Raw genomic sequence first — 21,217 nt, forward strand, 5'->3', positions numbered from 1 at the left:
ATATTATAATGAATAATAATATAATGTAAGTACAGTATGATGTATTGTGACGCAATAAGATGTTACACACACTACTGTCCCCTTGATCAATGTGTCTTGTTTTCCAGTATAGCACACCTTTAGCTTCCTTTACAGTGGAATTAATACATCGAATTATAGAAACACACAGCAGTTCACTTTTAATATGAGCAGCAGGTATCAGTAAATATAAACTTTGACGTTTCTTGCTTTCCCATGTTGCATGATTTCATTATAAAAGCCAAAAACAACATAAATAATGTTAAAAACATATGACATGAATAAGTTATTTCTTTTTGTATTGTTTTTTTATTCCAAAGCAAAAAAGATGGCATCAACATATGAAAATATTATGAGCTTAGTTCACTCAATGAAACAACCCTTGAGGACAAGACCTCAGTGTATTCCACCTTTCACCAATCTTGATGTTTTTTTTTTTATTTTTGTGTATCACATTCTTACCTGTAAATCAAGATCTCATACACCCAGGTCATGCAGGGAGTTAACACAACTCCTGTAAAGGAGTTTACCTACACATGTTAGCAAGCGCACAGACACACACACTGGCCCACTAAACTACACTAAGAGATTCAGCATTGATCAGAACCCCAGAGAGTGCACCTCTTAGCTCTTTTATTAATAATTGATACAGGCCAGGAGAGCACTGGGGCGCTCATCTTTACTTAGCATATTAAGGCAGGAACCTTTTCCTTCAGGCTTAGAGGCAGGAGCCACTTATGGGAGGTTTGTGGAAACTCTATCCGCATGCTGATGTCTTTTAGCCGCGCAGGGAGTGAGCAGACCTTATTTAGATGATGGAGACATTAAGACATGGCTGTAAGCAAGCGGACTCAAGTCATAATGAGATCAAACTGAATAAGGTGTTAAAGTGGAGTGAATCCCCAGGAGACATGTTGGCTCTATAGTGGTACATATTTGTCATTACTGCATTTACTACATGGTAATGAGCTTCACCACAGAGGAAAGAGGGCTTTTGCATCTACTTGCATAGATAAGTGCATGTTCTGTCGGAAAGGTTAGGCTGTTTGTTTTTATGTTTGCCTTTTGTTAAGTCACCATTGCTTTTCTGTGTTGAAAGTCAAAGTGACTCAGAGGATGAGATGCACTGTCAAAGTGGAGTTAAATGAGCAGAAGAGTGAAGCCTGCTGGTATTTATGCAGTAGCATGCTGTTCTGCTGGCCTGCAGGTCAGAGCTGGTAGACAGACAGCAGTGGTGCTGAGCAGCCAGTCTCATACAGGTGACACAAACCGCTGTGATGTCACAGAGCTGGTGCTGACAAAGACCAGGGAGAAAGTGAGTGTAGCACACATTCTGGCATTTCTGTGTATGCAGCTTTTTTCAGATGATGGGACATTTAAGGGCGAGATAGACCTGAGGCAGCTGATGCACATGTTTTCAGACAGTTCAAATGTTTTGGTGGGTCAGTGAGCAATGAAAGTATCTCTCTTTCTGCTCCTGCTAGAGCATGGGGTATTTTTGCAGCAATGTCCTGCTAGGTGAAAATTGGTGTTCAGTCACAAAGACAGACAAGAAAATTTAAATCAACATAATTAGTAATTTTGTGTTTATACACAGGAATTAATGCACTAAAATATGGCACTGCAAGATAAGGTTACATTTTCATTATTAGCAATATCCAAGTTGCTATACAAGTGATATTTTTGTGAATCTATTTTGAGACCAACCTGACACACCAGATGGATTGTTTCACACATCCATCTGGAAAACCTTCGATATACAGCGTTTGGGGAAGGGCAGAGCCTTTGATGGTGATTGGATGAACGTTCTGTCACATCTTTACAGGCCAATCAGAGCAACAAAACATGTGACGTAGCCACTATCGAGCTGTGCGTGCACAGATACTGAGGAATATCGCGAAACATGGCGATTAAAGACATGCAAGTACTCAACTTTTGTCGTTTTTGAAAAGAAAACAACTCACTGCTGTTCTTTGTTCTACTTTTAACAAAGAAATGTCGTCAAGTTCTGATAAAACTGGTGCTTTAGCAGCATCCACGCTAAGCTCTTCCGCCAATTGCACCGGCCTCTTGCTGCTGCCTGTTTACGTCACGACTCCACTGCGCCTGAAAGTACTGCCCCTCGTTGCTGATTGGTCCTGTCATTTTCTAATCGGGCCCAAACGGTTTAGGTGGGAGCTTTGCAAGATGGATTTGCCAGTGAGAAACACAGAAATGGGTGTATCCATCTGCTTTGCAAGGTTAGGATTATAGCCTTATGATGGAGAAAAGCTGTTAAAAGTGTATCCCAGCCTGGTGTGTGTATCCCAGCATGTTCTGAGCAGAGAAGCTGCACTGAATGAGGATGAGTTTTAAAGTGTCAGGCTGCGTCCGTGTGTGATGGTTGCAGTAATGATGGTGCGTGTCTCAGCAATATAAACTAGTGTATTGGTTTCACTTGAATATACGGCACTGCTAATGTTTTAGCTGAACAAAAAGGTATTTACTTACAGACACCTGCGTTTGTAGTTATTAAATAGAGACTGAGCATTATTTACACTGGGGGCAGATCTGTGAAAGTGATTCAATCATTTTTCTTTGAATGCATTGCTGTATAGTTGTCTGGAAATCCAGAGATGCCATTCGTTTGATCTGTGATCTTCATGATGAAAGAATCTTGTATTTCAATAGTTCTTCACAGAAATCAATGGCAGGTAAAGCCAATTTAACCAGCTGCAACAGATCAAATATACCTGTTTCATCTTTAAGTAAAGTGTACATGTGATGTCACGATGTCTGTCCCATGCAAGACAGGGCAGTAAAGGGGACATGTTACCCACTGGAGCTGGCACTAGCTATATTCTCCACTAATTCTCTGTGTCAGTGACAGAGGAGGTCTGCAGTTGTGATAGTGGAGAAAAGTCTGTGTGCCCAATATCACCATCAGCTGTTGTATAGTTGTTTCACAACTTTTCAGTCAGCCTAATAATGCTTTAATCATCACCTACCTACAATGGAGTGCTGGCAATTGCATTTTGTATATAAATGTTCATGAAGTACAAATTTGTGTTTTTGCATATGTGCCTGAGCAGAATGATTACATTACAACTCTAACTTGAATACACTGTATACGTTTGTCATTTGCTTGTTTTAATTCCACAGAGTGGTCATATTAATCGTATTTTAGTCTGTTTTTTTCTGAAGAATATCTCAGTAGATGTGTGTCTGCTCTCATACAGGGAGACTCTTCATGAAGAGAAAGTTTGTGTTCTGTACAAGTCCTGTTTTTTCCCTAAGGCTGGCGACACACTAGACAATTTTAAATCTTAAACAATTTTAAAAATGTCAGAGACCACAGACATAGGGACAATTTCAAATGATTTTCTATCTTTAATCATCTGCATGCACACACTAGACAAGTCAGCCAGACTTTCAGATCACTGGAGACCAAACAACTGTTGACCTGCCTATGACCTCATGTGATCACATGACTTCAAAAAAAAACAACGCGGTTGTCTGTCGGTATATCCTTTTGCTGTCCCTCCACAACAGGCTGTCCTGGCATTACAGGTGCAGCAAAAATCCAAAAACAAGGGAAAGACTCAGGATGAAAATCCTGGCTGGAATGAAGCAACAGTTGTTTATGGTTATGAGGGGTGAAATTACGTATGATCCGGCCGGTGACGCTGCCCCGTCTGCTTGATCTCATTGGTTGTTGTGAGTACTCTGTCAGAGCCACTACGACCTAGAAGCGTAAATATCAAATGTGTTTGATATTTACGGTTCGAGGTCTGGAAGGATACAACGCAATTTTGAGCAGTAAAATAATTGTGTTGACGCCACACATGTGCATATTATTTAGACGGATAATCGTTTGCGACAGACGACACTCAGGATACACCCCCACGATTGTCAGGGGAGGCAAATCTTACCTCAAATCGGGCTTAAAATCCTGTAGTGTGCGGCCAGCCTAAGTTTTTCACTGGGCAACTGAAAACTCTACATTCTTCTTATTGTCCTTACAATTTTGTCAGAAATAAAGTAAGGAAATGTTCACTTCTTTGGTCAGCTTTTATCTAAATGTGCAAATGTTACTGTGAGAAATCACCACTTGTCAACTTCAGTTTCCCTAAATTGGTCTTTAGATTTTGCTTTTGCCACTGCCTGCTATAGAGAGCATTTAAAAGCCTCTTCTCAAAATATAAATACATCTGTGGACTCTAATGTGCATAAGCAGCATACATGGTAGTTACATGTGCTTTAAACTTGTCAACAGATCTGAAAAACAGACTACAGCACAGATAATTGAACTTAATTTTAGGGTTGAGGAAAATCTTCTATCTGCAGCTTGGCGTACAGTATTTAAAGTGGCACATTTGTGCTCTTAGGGGTCCTTTGGATTCATTTCACAAATTCAACTCATTATTTTTATGTATATTTAACCCAAACAGAGCACAAGCAGGCAGGATAGAGATATACGTCATCTCCACAAACTGTCAAAGATAATAAATAGCCTGGCAACGTCAACTCTTTGCTGTGATTGAATCCATTCAGAACTATGTCACTATGATAGAAAGGGACTCCCTACATTTTGTGTCAGTTAATTGTGTGTCTCTAAAGGCATCATTTCCCTGAGTGATGGAGAGCAGCAGACAAAGGCTGTCCTCAGAGCACAGCCGCTGCCCACATTATAGACTCATCACTAAGAAAACAAAGAGCTCACAGCGCTGCAGGAGTCATTGTGTCCCCCAACAATGACAAAACAAATCCTTACATGTCCCAGTCTGGTGGTGACTTAGCTGAGCAGATTCTGGCTCATATACATGCACGCGCACGTGGACATGCACCCTTTAGTATGTGGGGGAGGAAGAGGAGGTGTCAAGCACACAGTGGTATCCAGGAAAAGATTGTACTGTTCTTGTAGATGTGTGTGGGAGGACACTGTGGAGTGGGGTCATCTGGGACTGAGGATACTCAGGGAATCATGGAATTATTGACTGCAGTTTCAATTTCAATGCAAATGTTGGGAAATGTGAGGAACCAGAAGAGGAGGGGAGAGTGCAGTGTTGTGTGTGCTTAATGAGGGATTTGTTAATCATGGTTGGTTGTTTGTTAGGTAGCATGTCAAAGGGCGAGACCTGGGATCACTACTGCTGCCAGAGACTGGGTCACCATGCATATGCTTGTGCCAAAAAGAAACCTATTTATATCACATATCCTACAGCTATTGCTTACCATCCATTCATAATGTCCCAGTATATCTTTGATTCAGGCCTCAGCAGCCTGTCCACTAAAAACACGGCATATGCACGCTCTACATTAATGTCTGCCCCTTTGTCATAAATTCCTAGGGGCTACTCTTACAGGCTCATTTACATAATGAAATAGAACAGACTCATTTGGTTTGTGACTCTGCAGAAATGTGCTTCAAATTTTCAATTTCATAAAACACACCGTGGTGGCTCAGCAAGCTGTGTCTCAATACTTTGATATTACTCTGCTGTGCAGCTCCATCATAATGTCTGCCCCCCCCCACCCCTGGTTTTATTTGTATGACTGTAAGCAGCAGCAGATTAGGGGAAGCAAATGAGGAAAGAAACACGAGAGAACATGAAGGAGATGGCAGATGATGAGAAAATGTGACTAAAACTGGGAAAAGACTGCAGAGTCATAGTCAAGGTCAGGAAAAAAGAAAGAAAATGTAATTTGGCTGACTGCATGATTTGGAACAAGAGAGGTTTGGAATAAAAATGTAGAGTGTGTCTCACTGGGATTATTTGGAACCGTACAGTGAATGATCACAGCCTGATAGTTTCACTCTTATGGCCACACTGTGATGTTTTTCAACAGAGGACATCAGTTTTGTTGTTAATAAGCACACATTTTCTCTTTTGCATGCAGAACTGATCAAATTTTGATTTTGTCTGCAAAGAAAAACTTGTACAGTGCAAAAATGTGGACTAATCTGGATCAAAGAGCGACAAACAGTCACAGGACTCTACACGGTATTTCTCACTGATCGAGTTTTTGTTTTCCAGCTGTTCTTGAATTATTTAAAATTTTCAGATAAAGTCAGTTCATTCAAACATTTTTTGTCTGCAGTACTTGTCTTAACAACAAAAATAGAGTCCTATGCTTCTAATGTTTGTTCATTTCTTGTGGGAATATGTTGTCTGGGTTTTTGTGCAGTTTAGACAGTGTGCAGAAATTCACTTGTAACTTTTCAGGCATAAAGCCACTGTTTCATACCTCTCTCATGAAATGGATTTACTTTGAAAGTTTCTTTGCCTTCCTACGCTGTTGATCATTAAAATATATAAGGTTTCACAACACACTATCAAAATGTTTTGGCAACATTGCAGAAACATGGATTGATCCAACAGTAGCTCAGTATAGCTTGAGGTCACATATTTGACCCCTTTAAGACAAGTTTATATTGGTCTCAGAGGTCCTCAAAACATGCCTGTAAAGTTTGTTGCTGAAAAAAACACTCCAGTATTGGATGTTTGCCTGCCTAAAACCCCCTCTGTTTCAGCCCTGCTCAAAACGAGCTGTTTCTGTGTCTGTGGCTTTAAATTTTAATAGGCTGTCTTACTCCACCCCTGACTCCGCCCCTCTCAGGAAGTGGATGCGGCTATCCTGAGAGGAGGATCAGGAGAGGAGGGCGAAACTTTCTTGCTAACCAAACCTGGGGGGTGGTGCTAACTCCCCATATGACATCATGAGGGGGGTGGATTTCTCAGATTCTTGGGGTGATTGTGGACAGAACAAGTGCACATATTTTTGCTAGAAAAGCCTTAATGTGACCTTTTACACACTATATGGACAAAAGTATTTGGCCACACCTGTGAATGATTGAATTCAGGTGTTTGATCAGACCCGTTGCCAGAGGTGTATGAAATCAAGCACCTAGCCATCCAGTTTCCATTTGCGAACATTTGTAATACAAAGTGGGTCGTTTTTAAGAGCGACAGTTTGTGACATTTCATCCCCGTCAGATGTTCCTCATTCAGCTGTGAGTGATATTATTAGAGTGGAAGCATTTAGGAACAACAGCATCTCAGCATGTAAAATGACACAGTGGGGTCAAGGACTGCTAAGTTGCATGATGCATAAAAGCCAAAGCTTTGCTGAATCCATTGCTGAAGACTTCTGAACTTGCAGCAGAAGCTTCATGGAATGGCTTTCCATGGCTGAGCAGCTGCATATGTAACCGGGGCTGCGCTGCTCACTGCAGCTACTCAACATTGTGTTCAGGGTTGGAATGAAACAAGGACACAGGCTGGTCTCATGGAACTCGAGTTTAATCTCTCACGGTTGAGGTCTGAGTAAATTCAGAGAGAGCAAAATCAGTCAAAATGGATATCTTCGTCCTTATAACATGCCTCTCTCAGTCAAGCTCTGAACGGACGGGCACAAAAACACAACGGAATGACGAGAGGGCGGAAATGATGCAATACGCTCGCCTTACCACCAGCAGAGGTGTTGTAATGTCATCAGTACAGTAACTCAAAATAAAGACTTAAAAATACATGAATAAACAGAAGATTTTGGTGAAATTAAAACTCAATACATTGACAAAACATACTGAATACTCCAAAAAAAAAAAATTTAAAAGTATTTTTATGCATTGTATCTTTTTTACATCTGTTACTCATGCAATTCTTCACCAAGTCCCATGCCAAGAGTGAGTGGTGTAAAGCACCACAACACAGGAGAATGTCACCTGCCTGGCTGCATTGTGCCAATTGTGAAGTTTGGTTGAGGAGGGATAAGAGTATGGGGTTGTTCTTCAGGGTATAGGCGAGACCCCTTATCTCCAGTGAAGGCCAATCATAATCTTTCTGCACACCAAGACATTTTTGACATGCTATGCTTCCAACTCTGTGGCAACGGTTTGGGAAAGGCCCTTTTCGATTCTAACATGACTGTGCCCCAGTGCTCAAAGCAAGGACTATAAAGACACGGTTTGATGAGTTCAGTGTGGAAGAACTTGACTAAGCAGAGCCCTGACCTCAACACCATCGAGTAGCTTTGGGATGACGTGGAACAGAGATTGCGAGTCAGGGCTTCTTGTCCAGCATCAGTGCCTGACCTCATAAATGCTCTACACAATGAATGGTTACAAATTCTCACTGAAACACTCCCAAATCTTGTGGAGGCTGTTGAAGCTGCAAAAGAAGGACTAACTCCATTTTAAAGTATATGTATTTGAATACAATGCCATGACAGTTTCTGTTGGTGTAATGGTAAGGCAGTCAAATGCTAAGAGGTAGCTAGATCTACCACTAGGTGGTTATATTCCTTTGAAAGAGAAACTACTGACAGATAGTGAAAGTACAGTGATGGAACAAGACCAAAGTTGTTGGTGGTTGCTATAATAGTGGGATTCATAGAAATCTTAGAGTCAGATTACTTTTAAGCAGAGTGACATTTATGAAAGGTTTAATATCAGGTTTATATGAATGGCTGGGACAGACTAAAAGATGGAAAACCCAAAAACATAACTACTGTCCCTGGTGTGAAGGCATAAAAATGTGCAACAAAAGCAGGCAATCCCATGACCTTAAATTTTGACCTTGGATCTCCAAATTTTAGTACATTTTTCCTTGACTCAAATTGGACATTTTTGCAAAGTTTGAAGACAGTCCTACAAAACGCTCTCAAGAAATCATGCTCACAAGACAGGAATGAAAATGAGGCCTATAAGAGCTTTGACCTCTAGAATTTAGTCAGTTTATCCTAGCGTGGTGAATGTACAGGTCACAACTTGTCCACGAGGGCATTTTGGAGTTGTTGGATTGTGTATTTGATGAGTTTGATGAGGGAAAGCCGGAATACCGTCTGCTTACATTGAGTTGGCACAGCAGGTCCGAACTCGGCAGCGGCAATCTAAAATTAGCTTGCACTGACAACTGAAGGTAACGAACCTATTACTAAGACTATAGGAATTATGGCAATGGACGAATTTGCCATAATGTTGAAGTATCCCTTTAAGAGGGGACGTATTTTAAAAAGTTTAATGAAAAAATGTAAAACCTTTTTGGCGACAGCTGTCTAGCAGTCATATGACACCAGAAGGCATACAGTTGCTAAACAGTAAAAGTACAGTGGTGAAGAAGGGCTGGTACAACACTATCTAAAAGGTGACTCAAAGTGGACAAACTTTGAGAGAAATCCCTGAGATATGAAGTTCTCAAGCAAGGGATAAGCATAATGCCCAATGACCATGACCATTGACCTATGACCTCGTATTGTAATCAGTTCATCCTTGGGTCACAGTGGTCATTTATGCAAAATTTAAAGAAAATCCTTCAAAGTATTAATGAGATATTGGGTTCAAAGAATGGCTTAGACATACTGATGGACAGACAATTTCTCTTGTCTATGGGTTTCTTTCTTTTTACATCAACAAAGTTTTGACTCATTTACTGCAGTGTTATTAGTCCTCCTCTGTGGTCCAGAATATTCAATCAGTAAACCCCACTGTCCCTCAGGGTGACGCCTCATCCATTACTAAAATTATGGGTCAGCTGAACACACAGAGCAGCTGGGAATAATCCCCAAAGAGAACACACTTTCTCCCTGCTGAAAGAACTTTTCTGAAAGAACTGCAGCACCTAACTGAAAAATGAAAGACTGTAGAGTATTCAGAGCCCTGTTTAAAGATTTATGTCTTCAAAACAGAGAAACAGTCTTGTTGCTCAGAGCAACAGACAAAGTCAGGAGCCGTCTCATGCAGGCTTTAAAGCAGGATATTTTAAAAAAAAATTCTCTAAAATTGAGAAAATATCTAGCATTGATTAATGGATTGATTGATTTTTGTTTTTCCACAACTAAAGAGAAAACATGCAAATAAATTGTAGCAATAACCTGTGTAGCCAAGGTTCAGCTCAAAGTTAAAAGCCCTTGGTGTCTGGGTGGTGTCTGTGGTTGTGAGATTCGAAGAAATCACATAAAAGAGGTCTAGTGACATTAACCTCCAAAATCTATTTATTTTATCCAAATGTCAGAGTGGACATTTGTGCAAGTTTCGAAGAAAATCTCTTGAAATCTGGTCAGTTCACCCTTAACCCTCTGAGATCTGCATTGTTGTATAAGGAAAGAAGTGACGCAGTTTATAAAAAGTTGAATAACTTGTGAACCATAGATCGTAGCCTCTTACTTTTTTCCCTATTTAAGCCTGCCATTTTGCCATTCCATTGACGCTATCCATGCCTTTGAATTCTTCACAGAAGCTTTTCTAGCGAGACTTGAACTTGGGTGACTCTCCAGGGTATTTAAATACTAAATCCACACCAATAGATCCAATATTGAATTTCTTTTAATCAATTTTCCAATACAATTTTGATAGTTTCTGCTGCTAGCAGCTGATGCTTAATGCCATTTTGTATCCCGCAATGCTTTGTGATTGGCTGTTATGACACTATTATGCCCCGTGTTAACACTGTTTATGGTTGAAACAGTCTGAATAGTTCATAATGGAGAGAAAGAGACACAAAGAGTCTGTGATGTGACCCTCAGTGTCACTGCAGACAGGAACCACTTCTAATGGCACAAATAGAACCAATGCAAAAAAACACAAGGACTTTTTTTGTACACAAGTCAATAATTTGAAGATTTTTTTTGTCACAGATGAATTATTTTTGTCATGTTTTGGTCCCCAAGATATAGGAGAACAAGTTTGTGGAAACTAAAGTCTTAACCATTATTGTTTACTTTGTGTCACACATAAAAATCTTGAGTTTTAATTTCTGTTTAGTTGTTCTTTTGTCTTCATATTCCCATGACTTCAAAAAAAAAAAAAAAAAAATCAAGTGGCATTACTGCAGCACATATATTCTTAAAGCCCAGATTATTCTGAAAGAGAGGGTGTTTAGAGCTCTGATCTTTTACAAGTTTTTTAGACAGGAAGTCCTGATGAGACAAAATGGTAAAAAAATCTCAGGTCTTGGAGAATTAAAGAGCACAACCTCTGTGCTGTTTTTTGGCCAAACTAAGGCTCAAGCACCAGAGGAGGTCAAAGCAGCTCAAAATGGACTTTCTAACAATGGTTTGAAGGTGCTACCATGGCTGTGGGTGGAATTATTGGTGGAGGTACCAGGAGGCAACTATTATTTGACTGAATGAGATGTCAAAATGCAGAATGGGCACAGTCAGGTAATTCTTGTTCTCAGACATAGACCCGACCCAACTGAAGGGCAGTGCTGGATTAAATCACTATAAATACTTTGTTTTCCCCTAACTTACTTGCAAAAATACTGAAAAAAAGTGTAGTCAGTGTAGACAATTGTGCAAAGTTTGCATATAATCCCTGAAAGTGAGAAATCATGTTCACAAGCAGGAGAAGAACATGAGGCTCAATGACCTTGACCTTTGAGCTACAACCTCCAAAATCTCACCAGTTTACCCTTCATAAAGGTTTGACAGTTGTGCTAAGTTTGAAGGAAATAGCCAAATTTTCATGAATTATCTCTTTCACAAGAATGGCCTGGATAGTCATATGGGTGGATGGACAGAAAGCCGTGATGCTGCCTTCACTGTCATAAAAGAGGTAAGGAGGTTGAGATCAACAACTACTCTTCCAAACAGTTTGTTGACATCACACTTGTTTTTAGACCCATTTATGCATCGTTCACAAAAGTTGTGAAACACTAGAGCTATCCCAGCCTAGTCCTTACCTCCATTGTAATTGAAAATGTATCTTTTATCACAATTAAACAGAAAAATGTTTCTGCTTTGTTCTAGACTGATCCTTTACAGCTTATACATTGTGTGCCCTGACATCTAACCATACTTCAGATATGAACTAACCCCTCCTCTTGGAAGATTGATGTGAAAGTGCCCCGAGCTCTGATGTCCTGCAGAGTGAGCTTCGGACTGCGGGGAGATATAGGCAATCAATTATTGAAGCCAGATATGGGTTATCTATTATTGCTGTGCGCAGAAAAAAGATAGTCGTACTTTCATCACAGCAGACAGTTGGTGAGAATGTTCCTCATTAAGCGGGCCCCACTTTGAGTGGGTGACAGTGATTAGTGCTGAAGAGGACACATATACTTGATGAGGCTGAAGTGTAGTATTAGCCTTTATTACATGGCGCGTGTGTTAGCAAGTGGAGCAGAGTGCACCAAGAGTTCCTGTGTTCTCTCCTCACAATGGAGGCAGCAGAGTGGAAAATCTCTGGATTATGAAGAGTCTGACCCAGGGACATGCACACACACACACTCACACATGCAGCTACACACATGCTCCACTCACCCCATTTATGTAAAACTCTGTTCTGCGTGTGCACCTGTGCTACACACAACATAACGATCATAGGTATTGCAGGTATTGCAGTGTTACTATTATGGGAGGCGGCTGCTGCCCCTAAGCTCCTCTCTCCTCCCTCCTGCTCGTCTCTCATCCTCTCATATATCAACTCCCCCCTAAGCAGTGGTGAGCCGGGCCCTGAGGCTAGCTCTTCCCCAGTCAATGATACTATTAGATGGTCCATTTTGTCATTGCCGCCCAATGGAATTACAGCTGTGTTTCTGCTCAGATAAATATTGGATGTAAGGAAAGAATACACCTTTTGAACCTTTCTCTGTAACATTACTCCTATTAGATCTTTCACCTCTGAGCTTTAAATATATGTCTATGTGAGGAGGATTCTGTTAATGCGTGATAGAAGGCGTGGATCGATGATATGAGATGACAGGCGAGGTGGGCTGAGTGGGCCCTTGAGTTGTAATAAGCCAGCAGGTAATGGGACGCAGCCATGTTCCTACACAGGCTCTTGGAATGGAATTCATGGCTTAGATTAATGGACTTGTCACTGTTGGGAGTGAACATATGCTTCGTGTTCACCTGAGAAACATGTATTGACTTGTTTTTCAGGACATAAGTAAATATGCTGTTGATGTTGTATGTATTTCCTTCCAGTATGGAAGCAGTCAGCCGGCAATTATCCTGACTTATCTTCAGGTTTCCTTTTTCTCAAAAGTTGCATCTCTGCAGGTTTCTGTAACAGTTAACTTTATATTGCAAGTCTGTTTCTTAACTACATATTTATCTTGCAATGACGCATTTCTGGTATGCTGTTATTGCAATGCTACGATTATAATTAACGATAAAAGTTTTATACATTTTTTCCTACCTGTTTAGATTGAAGGTTTTAGAAAAATGTCAAACAACAGTTGGCTTTTTTTTTTCAATGTAGATTTTGGACAGTAGGTGGCATAGCGGTTTAAGGTGCACCCCATGTACGCGGTCAGCTCAGGTTGGAATCCAACCTGGGGCACTTCCCTGCTTGTCTCTCCCCAGCTCTCTTGTCCTTGTTTCTGATTCTGTCCACTGTCCTCCTCTGTCAGTAAAGGCATAAAACGCCCAAAAATGAATCTTAAAAAACTAAATTTATATTTTGATTTTACCAACAGAGATGTCAATTACAGCAACTCAGCGTGGCTCCTTATGGAGATGAACTTGGGTGGTTGAACTTGCAACCAATGGCTGAGAATAATCGTGGTCCATGACAAGTATCCAGCACAAAGCACGGCTGAAATACAGCACCAGTTCCCACTGCAGTCTCTAAGGTAACATGCAGCTTTAACATTGCAATAATAAACAAGTTGTGTCCATTCATGGCTCTGCCATGACATCCACCATAAGGGGACATGTCCCAATACCATCATAATGTTATGAGCTTCCCTGGTTTGGAAATGTTTGAGGTAATGAATGTAATCAATTACAAATATTTATTCAACAATGAGGTAGTCATTTTTATCAAAGGTCACATATTATGCAAAATACACTTTTTCAGGCTTTTCTAACAAAAACATGTGCCCCCTGGCCTGTCAACAGTCCCCCCAAGAATCAGATCAATCCATTCCCTCCCCACCTCTCTTTCTCCACCTTCCAGAAAATATGTGCTGAAACAAGCCATTCTCAGATTTTTCCCTCATGATGTCATGTGGGGAGTTAGCCCCGCCCCCAGATCCGGTTGGGCCTCCCCACTTGGAAGAAAGTTCCACTTCTCAGCTTCCTGCTGAGAGGAGGAGGATCAGGAGAGCCACGTCCATTTCCAGAGAAGAGTGGAGTCAGACAACTCATTAACATTTAAAGCCACAGAAACAGCTCGTTGTGAGCAGGGCTGAAACAGAGGGCTTTTAAGACATGTAAAAATCGAATACTGTAGTGTTTTTTCATCAACAAACTTCACAGGCATGTTTTGGGGGCCTCTGAGACCAATACAAACTTGTCATAAAGGGGTAAAATATGTGACCTTTAATGAAGATGTTTAGGTGGCATAGCTCAGTGCCATAAGAAGAGGCTATAGTCCTCAATGCACCAGTCACAAGACCATTTACTGGACTCTGTGCATGTTTGGTGCATGTCTTCTCCCACTCTCTCCCCTATATTTCCTGTCTCTTGTCCTATCAAATAAAATGCCTAAAAAAGGACATAAAAAGTACTCTGTGTAAGATAATCTTTATGTTTGAATTAGTATTTAATCATTTAAATATTAAAGTTATTTATATACTCATTTTTAATTAAACTGATCTATTAACAGTTCCACATTTTTTTAATTCCATCAGCTGCCCTCGTAACCATCGGAAGTGAGCACTACAGTCCATAATCAGACAATTAGATGTCATGAATCCCATATCCCAAATTTACACAGTACACTGCACTAGGGGTCGACCGAATATCGGCCTGGTCATTTTTTGAAGTCGAGCGTGGCATATAGTTGATTATCAGCATTTTATTTTACCAATAATTGATAAGATTACTTAATCCAAAGGTGTACTACTCCACTGCAAGGTGCATCTTCCCCTCTGACCTTGTTTTCCCTCTCTACATTCTCACCTTATCACCAGTCCACAGCACTAACTGACTGGATTAATGACCAGCCAATCAACACAGAGGCCTGGGGGCCACTGATGTTGACCCATCGCTGTCGTACTGCCCGGGTGGTTCTACGTCAACATATATAGCAATATGGCGGACACAATGGCGTATCACAGCAGCCGGCAAACGGTCAGTGCGCCATCTATGTATATTATGTCTATGGGCACTGACACAAGACGTGAACAGCATCACTTCCTGTTTCCTGCTGTCACTGTTTCAAAGCTGGTAATACATTCTTTATTTTCACTCATTTTTGACATGCAGTTTTACTTTTGTCACATAAAGCACATTTTGTTTGTCAAAACAAATGCATAATGATTCCAAATACTGGTTATCGGTCTCTTGTACTACTACTAATCGTCATCAGTATCAGCCCTGAAAAAACAATAGCTGTCCTTGCACTGTACCTTTAGGCTACTGATACCTGTGCATGCTACATTATTAGTCTGATGTTTGTCAGAAAGGCTGATATTGACAACGTTAAACATGCTTAGGTTCATATCTAACTATACTAATAGAACTTTCCTGTATTTTAAAAATAACATATTTCATTTTAGTGTGGTCTTTTAAGAATAAACAGTGATTGCAGAAAAAAATGGTATAAATGGGCTAGCTGATGAGGAAATATTCATCAAAAAATCATAAAAAGATTGTTTTGAATTTTGGCAAAGCCTCAGCAAACAAAATTGCAAAAATAAAGGGGAATCTCTAAATGGGATTGGATATTTTTTCAGCCCAGTACAATAACTTCCTATTTGTTCACTTCTGTTGTGTTGTACATCATTTAGATAATAACGCGATCATAGGATGACAGATCTTTGAGATTACTTAGACTCTCTTTACTTAAGAAACAACCCATTTTACCTAATGTTTTTAAGTTAAATAGATTTTTCTTCAGTTAAAATGAATGAATGAATGAATGCATGATCTCTATGTTAACCCTATAAGCTAGTTAATGCAGTTGCCATTATGTGTTAGCATTAAGCTAACAAGCAAAGATGTGCATCCCAGACCATCTGTGCACTACCATGCATAATGCATGAAGAATTTCCAGCTATTCTGAGAAATCCTTCGTTTTAAGGGTGAGCTTTGGCATCCACTCTGCAGCTCTGTTATCATTTCATTCATTCCTGCTTGTGCTATCTGTGAGTTTTCTTTTTCTTCATAGCAGGGCTGTTCTTCCCCCATAGCTAGACATTTTTACAGTGGTCATGGATACACACCAAGTATGCTTTGGGGTGCATTACTCGATCATTATGATATTCTCCAAGCTATCATTATAATTCAGTGTAAACTTGATGCTTTTGCCTGCAGTGGGCCTACCAGCAGTGTGGGGGCTGCTCTGTTCTGCTCTCCTTTTGCTTATACTAACTCTGATTCTCTCTCAGAGCTGCAGTTTCTTTTTTTTCTGGCAGCAGCAATCAGATTAATAAGTAAACAAGCTAGTAATTGTCTGCAATGAAATATTCAAATGATAGGGCTGTTTACTAAAAGGATACTCACCCTGGAATTTAATGAATTAACCCCCCATGATGATGATTTGTCATTACAAGTAACGTGCTGCTCTCATTGACTCTCTCTCTTTTACCTTATCCCACCTTTGCATGCATGTGCAATCTTTGTGTGAAACATGCATACTTAATCTTCACTTGCGGTGCATTTAAAGCTGATACATTTCAGAAAAACAACCAAAACATGACTAAACACTGATCAAATGTGAAATCAAGCACGCCTTGTAAAATATAGTGTCATCTGTGTACAGTTTGTGCCTAAGCATGCGTTCCATCCTCGTGTTAATCCTTTCATCCTGCAGTATATGTGTGTAAGAGCACCCATGTATGCTTGTGTGCTTCTGTGATCTTACTTTCTGTCTAAGCGCAGCATTGCAGAGCACAAGCTGCATACTAACCCAATCATTAAGACATAAATGAGAACATCAGAATCTATCTGCAGCCTCGCACACAGCAATCCCGAGAGAGAGAGAGAGAGAGAGAGAGAGAGAGAGAGGCGATGGGAGGGAGGGAAGGAGGGAGAAGTAGGGAGGCACAGAGGTTGGGGGAGGGCTGACCAATTTATCTCCAGTCTCTCCTTCTTCCTCCTCTTCTAATGTTTGCATCTCCCCATTCCTCCCCCCCTTCTCTCTCCCTTTTCCTTTCTTTCTCTGACAGATAGAAGAAATGCGAGGGCAGAATGTGGCCTGCTTGAATATATCACACTCAGACTCTCTGCTTGTAGTTTTTTAGCCTAATTGGGGGCAGCAAAGCGGGTACGTCTGCGGCTTGGCCCAGACGATGTGACCCCATCGGATTCTACCATTCCCTTCTAATTTTGTCCTGCATTTCAAACAGTGGCTCATCCTGGCCCACTTTCCTGTCCATATGTGCGATTAAAAGACAACATGGGAGGTAAGAGAATGAAAAGAAGGAGAGCAATGATGGAGAGGAATCTGGTTAAAAAGTAACGCAATAAGCTACCTGTGTGTGCTTTTCTCAGTGGTGGTTGTGTCTAAATGTGTGAGGATGATCTTTTAGCAGATGGCGGGGTGCCACTTGAAAAACGAGTACAGAAGAGGAAGGGAGGGAAAGTGGAAGAGTGACAAGAGAAGATGCTGAGAAAGTGAAGGGGAGGTAAATGGAAGTAAATGACTCAGAGAGGTCAAAAAGGGCACAAATGACCTCTCTGGGTCCATAGAGACTCTAGAAAAGATTCCCACAGGGACTATGGCAACCTTCTCCATGGGAATGGAAAGCATGTATTGATCTTTGCAATGCTTTGTAAACCTCACACTGTATGATGCTTTAAACTACAACAGCTGCAGGACAGAGAGCTTGAGTTCACTGCAGTGATTGTGCATGCATGCTTGTTCACCTACTGTTAATCATTATGTGCACATGCATGAATAGAAAAGGAACATAACATGGTGCACTGCCAGTGAGTTTGCCTTCAACTGGGGATAAAAATATCAGAAATTAATCTTCTTACAGTAGAAGCACTGCTGACGTGGCATGTTTTCTTTTACCTGAGCTTTTCCCAAAATATCACAAAATAAACACCTCTTTACCCGTCAGGATTTATGTGTTTGTCGTTCCTGGACCGGTCCTGTCTAGTCCGACGTAGGAATTTAGTGAATTCACGGTTGGAGCAGCAGCTTTTTAAGACACACTCTGGCATAGCAGCTTCTCACTTTACCTTTGATCAAGAAATGTTTCAGCTGAACTGTCAAACACTCCTCCTAACAGCTTCCTCATAGACAAAAACAGCTACTGGCTAAAGCTACACGAGCATTTCTAGACTGCATAGTGTTGTCTAACAGCTGTGATGAATCTGCTGACTTTAGCATGAATGCAACACTGTATTCATACAGTAATTATTCCTATTCATCACACCCTACTTCTGCTGTGTTCTTTATGGAAGCCCATTTTATTAAAAAAGAAAAATGTGGACGTAAGGCAATGAAAAAAAAGAATCCTAAGTTGAAATTATGAAATAAAAAGTCAAAATGATGAGATAAATAGTCATGATTATAAGATACAAAGTCAAAATTTTGTGATACAAAGTTGAAATTATGATATAAAGAAATAATTATGACTTTTTATCTCATAATTATGACCTTTTATCTCATTATTATGACTTTTTATCTCATAATTTTTATTTGATCATTTCATCTTTTTATTTCACAATTTTGGCTTTATATCTCATAATATTTATTTCGTACTTTTGACTTTACCCCATAATTATGACTTTTTATCTTGTAATTTTTATCTCAGCATTTAGACTTTTTATCTCATATTTCACTTTTAATCTCATAATTATCAATTTTTATCTCATAACTTTTATCTCAGTATTTTGACATTTTATCTCATAATTTTAAATTTTTTATCTCAGAATTTTTATCTCACAATTTTGACTTTTTATCTCATAATTTTTAATCTAATATTTTCAACTTTTTGTTTCACAGTTATGGCTTTTTATATCATAATATTTTTTGGGACTTCTGACTTTTTATCCCATTATTATGACTTTTTATCTTGTAATTTTTATCTCAGCATTTTGACATTGTATCTCAGAATTTTTATCTTGTAATTTTGACTTTTAATCTCATTATTATGACTTTTTATCTCATAATTTCATCTTTGTATCTCATAATTTTGACTTTCTATCTCATTATTGTTAAAGCGTTTTCCTTTTTTACCAGAATTGCCTTACTTTCGTTTTTTTTTTTTTTTTTTTTTAAATTTGGCAGAAATGGGCTTCCATATTTCTTTTAGTCCCATTGACATAAAAATCCAACAATAAGCTTCTCTGTGGACACACCCCTTTAACCCTGTTTCATCAGCCAGAGCTGTCCTGCTTTATTCACATGTAGAATTGGCATCATTTGCCAAAAGGGCTCGGTGTTTTTATACACAGCCAACAGGCAGAGCCATTGTGCATACTGTGTACCGTAGCAACCTTTCATCTGATATAAAGGCCTGAATGGATTGTTATCAAATAATGTGCTGCATTCATGGTTAATTTGATTTTTGTAAAATGCTGCAAAGTGTAATTGGAGTCTTCTTTGGGTCAAATTATTTAACTCTACTCAGCAGCACCTCTATTGAATTTGAGTACATTTATGTGCAAACAATGAATGAATGGCACTTTGATTGATCTGTAATGTAACTGAATCAAGATGCTAAAAGATTAAGAGGCATGGTTTCTCCCAGAGGACTGCAGAATGCAACGCCTCAATCAAGTTTTATCACAAGAGATGTTCATTATAAAGCGTCTGTATCGCACCATTAGGGGTCAGATGTCAACTTGAGTGACAGCTTCAATCGATACGGGGTCTTTTGAAGTCAGGACTGAATTAAGTGATTAGTTTAAGGTATCACCACCTAATACAATTACATAAATATCCCCGAGCTGGGTCTTGATGGGTAGAAATCTGATTAATTTAATAAAAGAAAGGTTTTTGGTATTATCATTGGATCATGCTGAAATCATCTCAGTCTGGTTAATTGGTTCTAACACTTCAGTATTTTATTTAGCTGAATTTAATTTGATTTAGAACTGGAAAGAAAATGTTTAATTTAATTCAATTCATCATCTAGTTACTTTATTCACTGTGAGCTGATGTTTAATCTCAAATTTCTGTGACCTTCAACCAAGTTGAAGGACAAACAGTCTCTAAAGTTGCTATCTGTTTTACTTTGACTTCAGTGAAGTTTCATTATTCTATTTACACTAACAAAGACCACACTGGTGAATAAATGCATTGAAAATAGTTTACTGCCATTGATAAGTTTGGATCAAGAGAGGATTGTAAGGGTGGAGGGATGAAGGGATAAATGTATGAGGAAGAAGGCAGTTCAAGTTGTTATCAGAGACAGATGGTAGAACTGATGCTGGACTGTTGTGAGCTGGTTTGATGTGAGAAAACCTGAGGATTTAGGACTCAAGGTGATGGAGCTTGTTGTGGTCGAATGGGTTTATGAGCTTGATGATCTACTGGTACTAGCTGGTGATGGCACAGTGTGAGGAAACCAGGGGAGTCGAGATTCTGGATGGTGAATGAAGAAGACTGATTACTTAGAAGTTATCTGCTGTTGTTGGTATGAACCGTCTCCTTGCTGCTGCTCTAAGTAAGACAGGAACATGGTTCCTGTATTTAAACAGGGAGAAGCTAAAACTCAAGGAGATTTTGGAGAGAGGGATGTGATAGCAAGGTCAGAAGAATTTGATATGAGTGAGGCGTGCCTATAGCAAATATGGGACTTGACGAGGGCTTGGTCTATTCTTCTGACCTAAGTTTGAATAAAACTTTAGGCTGTTAAAGTCCCTGTAAAATGAAATTCAAAATTGGTGTCTAAACACACTAGATCTGTTGGAATAAGGTTACTGTAGAAAGTTAGAAAGTTTTTCGCCTCTTTCCTGGCTGTGTTTTATTAGCATTAACATAGCATCACTGGTCACTATGGGGAATAACCCTGCCCCCAACTCTAAAACAATATAAAATCACAGAGAAGTTAATCTCAATACGGTCTGCTTTTAGCTGATGTCACTGCTTTCATCTACATGCCGTGGTTCTGTCCATTGTGAGAGAAACGTCACAAATCTTTCAGCCACGGCGGCCTACTGGTCATTCAAAGTATCATAACAGAGAGAAGTGTGCCAGAAAACAGTATAATAAACCCCCGATTTCAGTCTCCTCTCTTCTACAGAGCCAGGCAGCTGCACTCTGGCCATAGGTCACTGTAAAGTAAGGAGACAGGCTAATTGCTGGAGTGCAAGTCTATTTTTCACTTCAACCAGAACCTGATGAAGGTGTGTTGTAATCCATATTTCA

General features: G+C 39.8%; 1 protein-coding gene across 1 annotated transcript in view; it reads left to right on the forward strand.

Annotated features, from left to right (window-relative positions):
* Positions 1–21,217, forward strand: part of LOC121522351 (transmembrane protein FAM155A) — a 154,096-nt gene that overhangs the window by 97,603 nt on the left and 35,276 nt on the right. The gene's annotated exons all lie outside the window — the stretch shown is intronic.

This window comes from Cheilinus undulatus, linkage group 15 (assembly GCF_018320785.1).
Source record: "Cheilinus undulatus linkage group 15, ASM1832078v1, whole genome shotgun sequence".
NCBI lineage: Eukaryota > Metazoa > Chordata > Actinopteri > Labriformes > Labridae > Cheilinus > Cheilinus undulatus.